Genomic DNA, 8,404 nt, shown 5'->3' on the forward strand with positions numbered 1-8,404 from the left:
AAATATTCAACATCCTTAGTCATCAGGGAAATGCAAATCAAAATATACCTGAGATACCACCTCACACTAGTCAGATTAGCTATGATCAAATACTCAGGTGACTGTAGGTGCTGGCGAGGATGTGGAGAAAGAAGAACACTCCTCTGTTGTTGGTGCTATTGTAATTTGGTATAACCATTCTGGAAATCGGTTTGGAGATTCCTCAGAAAATTGGATCAGATAGTACTATCTGAGGACCCAGCTATACCACACCTGGGAACATACCCAAAAGATGCATATAACCAGGACACATACTCCACTATTTTCATAGCAGCTGTATTTATAATAACCAGAAGCTGGAAAGAACCCAGATGTTCTTCAACAGAGGAATGGAAAATGTGGTATATTTATACAATGGAGTAATGCTCAGCTATTAAAAACAATGACCATATGAAATTCTTAGGCAAATGGATGGAACTAGAAAATATCATCCTGAGTGAGGTGACCTATTCTCAAAAGAACACACATGGTATGCACTCACTGATAAGTGGATATTAGCCCAAAAGCTTGAAATACCTAAGAAAAATTCACAGATCACATGAAGCTCAAGAAGAAGGAAGACCAAAATGTGGATGCTCCATTCCTTTTTAAAAGGGAGAACAAAATACTCATGGAAGGAAATATAGGGTCAAAGAGTGGAACAGGAACTGAAGGAAATGGCATCCAGAGACTGCCCCACATGGGGATCCATCTCATATGCAGCCACCAAACCCAGCTTCTATTGCTGATGCCAAAAAGTGCTTGCTGACAGGCACCAAATATGGATGTCCCATGATAGAGAGGCTCTGACAGAGTCCTATTGATACAGATGAGGATGCTTACAGTTAACAATTGGACTGAATATTTGGACCCCAATGGAGGAGTTAGAGAAAGGACTGAACGAGCCGGAGTAGTGTGCAACACTATAGGAAGAACAACAGTATCAACTAACCAGACCCCACCAAAGTTCCCAGGGACTAAACTACCAACCAATGATATACATGAAGAGACCCATGACTCCCATGTGCCACATATGTAGCAGAGGATGGCATTGTCCAGAATTAATAGGAGGAAAAGCCCCTGGTCTTGTGAAGAATTGTTTCCCCAGTGTAGGGGAATGCCAGAGCATTGAGCTGCGAATTGAGCTGCGAGTGGATAGATGGGAGTGAGAGCATCCTTATTGAAGCTTGGGAGAGGAGAGGCTATGAGAGAGGGGGGATAGGGGATAACATTTAAAATGGAAATACATCGCTTCTCGGCCTTCTGGCTAAGATCAAGTGTAAAAATGGAAATACATAAAATATCCAAGAAAAATTAAAGATATACATTCATAAAAATTTAGTTATGCAATACATTATTTTGATGATGAGCTAAATCTCATAAAGACTAATTGAAATTGGCTATGACATTGCTATTGCCACTTTGAATTAACAGAAGATACTATTATCCACTTGAATCATTTAATATCAAATTTCTTAACACTCCTTCCTGTGAGTGGACGCATTATACCATCTCTAGATATACATTATTCAACTTCAACTACACATGGCACCGAAAGTATCAAAGCAGGTGAAAATAAGGATGAAAACTTTAACAATTAATAAAGGGAAAAGTAAACTTATGCAGCTTCTGGGAGACTGACATGCATGTTGCCTCAGAACCTTTGCAGATATTTGAGTTTACCCCAAGTCTTCTGATATCTCACTGAACACATTCCTTTAACTCATCAAAAATGTTCTTTTGATGACCAAGCTGAGCATGAATAAATTGTTTCTGTCTCATCAGTTTTTGCTTTTATTTTATATGTCATGGGTACCAGGTCTAATGTAGTTAATCGTTTCTTTAGAAAAACAAACATAATATCTGATTAAATCCATGGATAAATAATTCTATATTTCTCTGTTTTATGCCTTGGACTATTTGAAATAACTCATGCATTGCACTACGGTAATGTGTGTTTCTCAACTGAAAACTACAAGCTAATACATGATGTTGTTTTCAAAATATTTTATGGAATTTCTTCAGGAAAATATAAAACCTAAATCTCTATTCTGAATTTATTCCAGAATTCTATTAGTTGTTTTTGTCAGGGATTGAAATAATCTTCAGTCCTGCTCAGCAACTTTGTCTACTCTCTCTCCCACCAGAAATATCTGGATACTGGTAAGTCCCTCTCTCTGAGAAGTTTACCTTGGACACACTATGTACACTATATATTTGTGTGTAGTTCTTCATTCATACCTTCCCGATTGAAGCAGTCATTCATTATTGTGACAAACAGCCGAGAAAGGCCAAAATGGAAGAAAATATTTATTGGGTCTAATGGTTTGAAATCTGTGGTCTCCTGGCTCCTTTATTTCTTAGTCATTGAAGCGTAGAACCTAGAGGTGGGAAGATTTGTCAGATCAAAATTACTTACTCAAAGGCATTTAGGAAGCAGAGACAAGGAGGAGGAGGAGGAGGAGGAGGAGGAGGAGGAGGAGGAAGAGGAGGAGGAGGAGGAGGACTGACGACTAAGGACAAGGATGAGGATTAGGACAGGGAGAATCAGGAGACAAAGAGAAGGACAAAGTGGAGGACGAGGGTGAGGAGTTTCCAGGGACAAGTTAAGCTCCATATAAATCACCTGCTTCAGCTCAGTTCTGAGAATTTGTAGCATTTTACCAGATTCCCATTCAACTTATTTTATCTGATATATTTATATTATCATTAAGTCAGTGTTCTTATGAACAAGTAACCTCTCAGTGAATGGATGTTAGAGACAAGACTTCAACAAAAGCCTTTAGTGAACCACTTCATGTTCAAGCCCAAACATTATCCAAAGGGAAAATCACATTCAAGGCTTTTTCTTCTGAGTAAATATTGGTTCTGCTCATAGTTGCTTCCTTTCTTTTCCTGTACAGATGTATTTGATTCTTCAGTTTTTCATCTATAACCATAGTATATTAAATAAATGATTTCCTCTTTACCGAAGAATTGCATCATCTTTATCAAATATCAGTAGAGTTTTTGAAGTGCTTAGTCTCTTTGGACCATTTTCTGTGCATGATAGATGTTTAATTTTGCCACAATAGCATAAAAGCAGCTATACACATCATATCAATGAACAAGTGGGGCTACGTTCCAATAAAATTTACAGAAGCCAGCAGCTGGACAGATTTTTCCTGTGGGCCATGGTTTTCATGCCCTTGATCAATAGTATTAATTTAGGTTGGATAATCACACCATCAATTTACTGTAATCTAGAATCTGCCAAAGATTAGTTATGATATCTCATATTTGACAGTAGAATCAAATGGCCACTTTAATTTTTCTTCATGTAGCTCTCTCACATGATAGGCAGAATGCCTAGTTAATAAAGCTTCAAGATGACTTTTCTACATTGATTTTGAAAGAAAGAAATGCTTAAAGGCAAGATGGGGAAAGAGAGACTTAAGATGGTTTTGGCTTCAATAATACATCTTGACTAACAGGAGCTTAACCCAAAAACTATGTATTATTCATACAATTAGAACAGCATCAGTTGACCTGATGATTCGTAGAGTAATTCTGAGCTCACTTTCACAGATATAGGATATTTATATTTTTCTAATATGCTACCCTCACTACGTTGGTTTCTCATCTGTCACTTTATAGTGCCAAAGCATTACAATATCACCAAGAATAGCACATGTTAATTTCTTGCCAAAATACGAAGGAAAAGAACATTAAATAAAGGACCATCTTTTCCTACAAAATTTTCTTTTAGAAGAAAGAGGAATTTTTCTAAAACAGTTAGGGTTAGCCAGAATCAGGTCACCTGTTCACCTCTAACCAATGACCAACAAAAAAAGAATGGGAATAGCATATTGACTTGGGTCAGCCATGATTTATCCACAAGTACTGAAGGATATGTATTCAAGCTTACCTTGGGTACTGAGGAGAGAGGGGAGGTCAAAATGAGTATTTGAATAAAAACTCATTGGCTCTCAATGTCAGTTTTCCTATGAATCACTAGAAGCTCTTGTTAAAATACAGTGTCTTGAACCTTTCCCCTAGAAGGATGGGGATGCAGCACTAGAGAGTGTTATGAACAAGTTCTCCATGGAACTTCAATGCAAGAGGCTTGCTATCGACTTTACAAGCATCTGTCACAATATGGAATTTGAAACTACAGTGAGAATGATGCATTATAATTTCTAACTTTCAGCTTGATTTAAAAACAAAGATGCGAGCATACAAACAGGGAAAGAAGAGAGCTTCTCTGTTTCCTGAGAAAGCAATAGAACTGAGAATGTTTAACTACAGCTTTCTGGCCAAGAGGATTTTATTTATGTATATGCTAAACACATATACTGCTACAAGGTTGTATGGCACCAAAGAATTTTATGTAAACATTTTGCTAGGTATTTCATTAGACAACATTAAAAGGGTCTTTTCATCTGCAGAAACTTGAATTTAAGCATTAATACAATTTGATCATTGGTTTAAACTTTTATGCTTTGGCTCCCACATATGTGAAAGGGAGTAAAAAACTTTCTATCTTATGACTAGCTGCTGTTTTAAAATAACAAAATGAATGATCATTCCCAAGCATTTATCCTTCAACTTAGTGCCTTAAATACTCAATAAAGTACAGTACACATTGCCATCTCTGTCCTCACTGGACTAGCAGCAGACATGCTAGCTGTTTTTATATTTACAAACATTGGTACTTAATTACAACTGCCTGAGCAATTTTTTCATTTGCAGATTTTAAAAAAATGTGCAGCTATATGAAATAACAGCAAGCACACAAGTTTAGTTGCCTTGAGTTAGCAAGCTGAGTTGTGTCTTGAACTCAACTTGATTCTTGATTATCAAAATCTTTAATCAAAAACTTTAGCAATCTATATAAAAATTTCATAATGATAAAATGTGACCCAGTTTCATGAAACACATTAAGAAAGAACTAGTGCTGGGAACACCTCTCTTTTTCCTTCTCTCTATTCTTCCCCATCCTCTTCTTCCTCTCCCTCTCATCCCTCCCTTCTTTCTTTTTTCTCCCTCCCTCTCTCACTTCATCCCTCCCTTCTTCCCTCTATCCCTCCATCTTTCCTCTGTCTCTATCTGTCTCTGTGTCTTTGTCTCTGACTCTCTCTCTCTCTCTCTCTCTCTCTCTCTCTCTCTCTCTCTCTCTCTCTCTGGCTGGGTATGCAGAAGGACTTTTAACCAGAGTAATTAAGAAAGGAAATTAAGGCACTCATTGATAGAACCTGGACTACTCGATGTGTCTCAGTCGACTGGGAATTGAGTGTAATCAATTTCTCCAACTGCCTATCCAAGGCTGTAGCTGTAAAGCAGTCAGTGTCTAATCAATGGAGGCCTTGAGTGCAGAGGAGTGAGAGACAAAACTCTGGCTGCAGCGTAGCCTTGGGCCAGTCAACTACCAGCAGGACTGCCTAAGTCCGGGGAAGTCAACAGCCTTGGAATGTCCTCTTTCACATCCCATTTTTACTCTTTCCCCACTTCCTTGGAAAAAAAAGTCAAAGCAAAATGGAATAGTAAAACAACAAATCAGAAACACATATGCAAGCTTGAGGAAAGGAAAGAAAACTCATTGCTAAAGATAATAAAAATAATAATCTCCTATTCATCATCATAACCATAACAACTGAGTGTGTAGTAATGAGAGGGCACCCAATTTTTTCTTCTACTCTCTGAATGTGAGAACTTATCACTATGTCCAAATGAAAGTCTTTTAAGAATTGTACTTCTACAGCAAATAAGATCCATCACATTTAATACAATGTTAATTGATGTAGAGGAAAGATGATTGCTCTTTCTATGCTTGTAGATTGGTTCATGAGAGCAGCACTTAGCAGGGTAAATATTCTAAAACACCTACCATATTTATCCTTGGAAGAGAGCTACTATGAAGTCAGAGCTTATAGAGGGAGGTCTTTTCACATATAAGTATTATTGCTGTATCTTTTTTTATTACTTAACCAGTAAGAACAATGAATATCTTCTAAATAAGACTATCTAGCTCTCTTCTGAAAATTTAATATTTTATAAATAATAATACAAAGAAATGAGAAATTTATGAAGTACACATCAAAAGGAGAGGCCTGAAGAATCTAAGCACAGAATCTAAAGAGCAATGGCAGATCTTATTTGCAGGTACTTTAACTCCAAAGCAGTTGTTTTTTTCAAAATTAGATCAGCTTTAGAAAACTTTGGAACTCAGAAGATAAGTGACGAAGGACAGTTTGTTTCATTGACTGAATTGAGGCTCAAATTATTCATCCATAAAATGGGGACAAAATGCCAGTCTTTTGGAGTAACTGTGAGTTGAATTTAATAATACATGTAAGGCTTTTAACAGAATCCTTGACGTACTGTAAGATTTTTGATATATGTTAAGTGCCATTATTATTAACTTTAAATACCCTCCTCATGTTTCCTTTCTGAACATTTCTTCTACTATTTTTGACATTTCTTTGAATACTTTAGCACCCTGGATTAATTTGTGGCATAATGATCGAGTTTCAGAAAAGTTACTTTGGTTTGGAGGGACTTTTTCTTAACTTTTCTGAATATACCATCCATTTAAATATCATATATCATATGAACAATGGTTAAGGGAGATGAGAAATTTTTGGAGGGGTGCAAACCATTTTCATGTATTCCAAAAGTTGTCAGTCTGAGAGGGAATGAACTTCTTACTTAACTCCAAAGGCAGAATTTTAAAGAATAGGTGCAAGTTACAGGGATTATTTTTCCCATTAAACAAAATAAAAAAGCCAATGATTTGGGATGATTGAAAACCATATTTCAAGTTGTACTGTAACAAATTCAAATCTTTAAAAAGACTGTTTCAAATTGACCTCAGGTGATACAAAATGGTTTAAGGTAGAGATTGAACTGAATGATTGATATTAAAATAACGATGCTGTGTACTTAATGAATGAAATAAGCAAAAAAACACTCAAGAGTTGATGAACTTCTAGATATGAGTTATTTGATGTATAGTGGTGTAGGCATGCTGAGCTCTATAGGATAAATCCAACCTACAAATGCGTGTGGGTTTTTCAAAACAGACGTGCACCATATTCTTTTTAGTTCATCCCAATCTGCCACCCTAATTCTCTTACTCTTTGAATGGTATCAACCTATTTCAACTGCGTGACCATATGTGTAATCCCAAAAGGACGCCAAAAGGTCTGCTCTGCATTATAATTCTACTAATAACTTACTTCAACCTTTTGAATTAAGAAATTCCCAGTACAATGCTGTTTTACAGAGTATTAGACTCAGTATCTAATGTCCCTTTGTCCTCTAGCAATCCTGAGTGTTCAGGAAGCAGCAGCAGCAAAGCTCACTCTGAAACCTTTGGAAACACAGTGATTGAGATCTCTGGAGAAGGGCATAGTCTTGTGTTTCCGGTTCTAAGGAATGGAATTTGTCATTACAAACAATTGATGAATCAATCATCAGATTTATTGGCTTTTCCTGGTTTTCAAAGTCATTTCCCCAGAATTCTATGGATACAACCAAATATTCTGAATATTTTCTCTGTTTAGATGATGCTTTGTGGGTTGCAATTCAACCTTGTTGAAAGCCCCCATTTTGTGCTTGAAGGCTTAACTGACCTGAGAATTCCATTTTTTTTTCTGTAGTTTGCTCACTGAGACTGACAACTAAAACTTTGAGAAAATTGTAAGGGAAAGAAAAGAATCTAGCAGAATAACAGAGTTCGAGAAGTCATGGAGGAGCAGCGTATGAACTTGGTGAATGTTCTTTCTACAGCCCCGTGTGAGAAGAGCAGTTTAACTGTGGAGCTAGAATGTGTTTACTAATTGTTTGACACTGGATGTTCTTTCTGCCCCCATTATAATAAAGTTCCTCTTATCTGATGAGATCAGGATTTGTAATTGTGGGTTAATGGAAAGTCAGTTAGGGTAGAAGTTAGTTGGAACACTCCTAGGATCCAAGCTAGGAGATTCTCACAATAGGCAGTAGTGATATGCCTAAGGGAAACAGAAAACATCTAGACATCCATTAGCTCAAAGGTCAAAGACGATCATATTAAAGCAATTAAAAAGTCTAAAATGTTATAAGTAAAACATTCAAAGGCACTCAACATTTTGCTGTGAATATGAATGGAACAGACAAATCTCTTGGCAAATGTTTTCACATGTATAATTTACATATATAGTAGAGGTAAATGTATTTTGAGATGTATGGAAGTATGTTTATAACAAGTGACATCAATGCTTGCAACACATACATATCATTTATGTAAATATATAATATAATTCAATTCCTTTAGCACCTGCATTTGATTTTCTATGTCATATGTACCTCTTCTCAAATTAAATATAAATTTTTTTAATTTTACTAACAAACCCATTTCCTTATTTCA

At 36.3% G+C, this 8,404-nt stretch overlaps 1 long non-coding RNA gene across 1 annotated transcript; it reads left to right on the forward strand.

The window, feature by feature from the left end:
* The first annotated feature begins 1,271 nt into the window (after window positions 1-1,271).
* Window positions 1,272-7,898, forward strand: LOC120102898 (uncharacterized). The gene is made up of 2 exons (XR_005504805.1): window positions 1,272-2,181; window positions 7,659-7,898. It is a non-coding gene; the product is annotated as an uncharacterized LOC120102898 (long non-coding RNA).
* Window positions 7,899-8,404: the final 506 nt, after the last annotated feature.

The sequence above is a fragment of the Rattus norvegicus genome, chromosome 5, assembly GCF_036323735.1.
Source record: "Rattus norvegicus strain BN/NHsdMcwi chromosome 5, GRCr8, whole genome shotgun sequence".
NCBI lineage: Eukaryota > Metazoa > Chordata > Mammalia > Rodentia > Muridae > Rattus > Rattus norvegicus.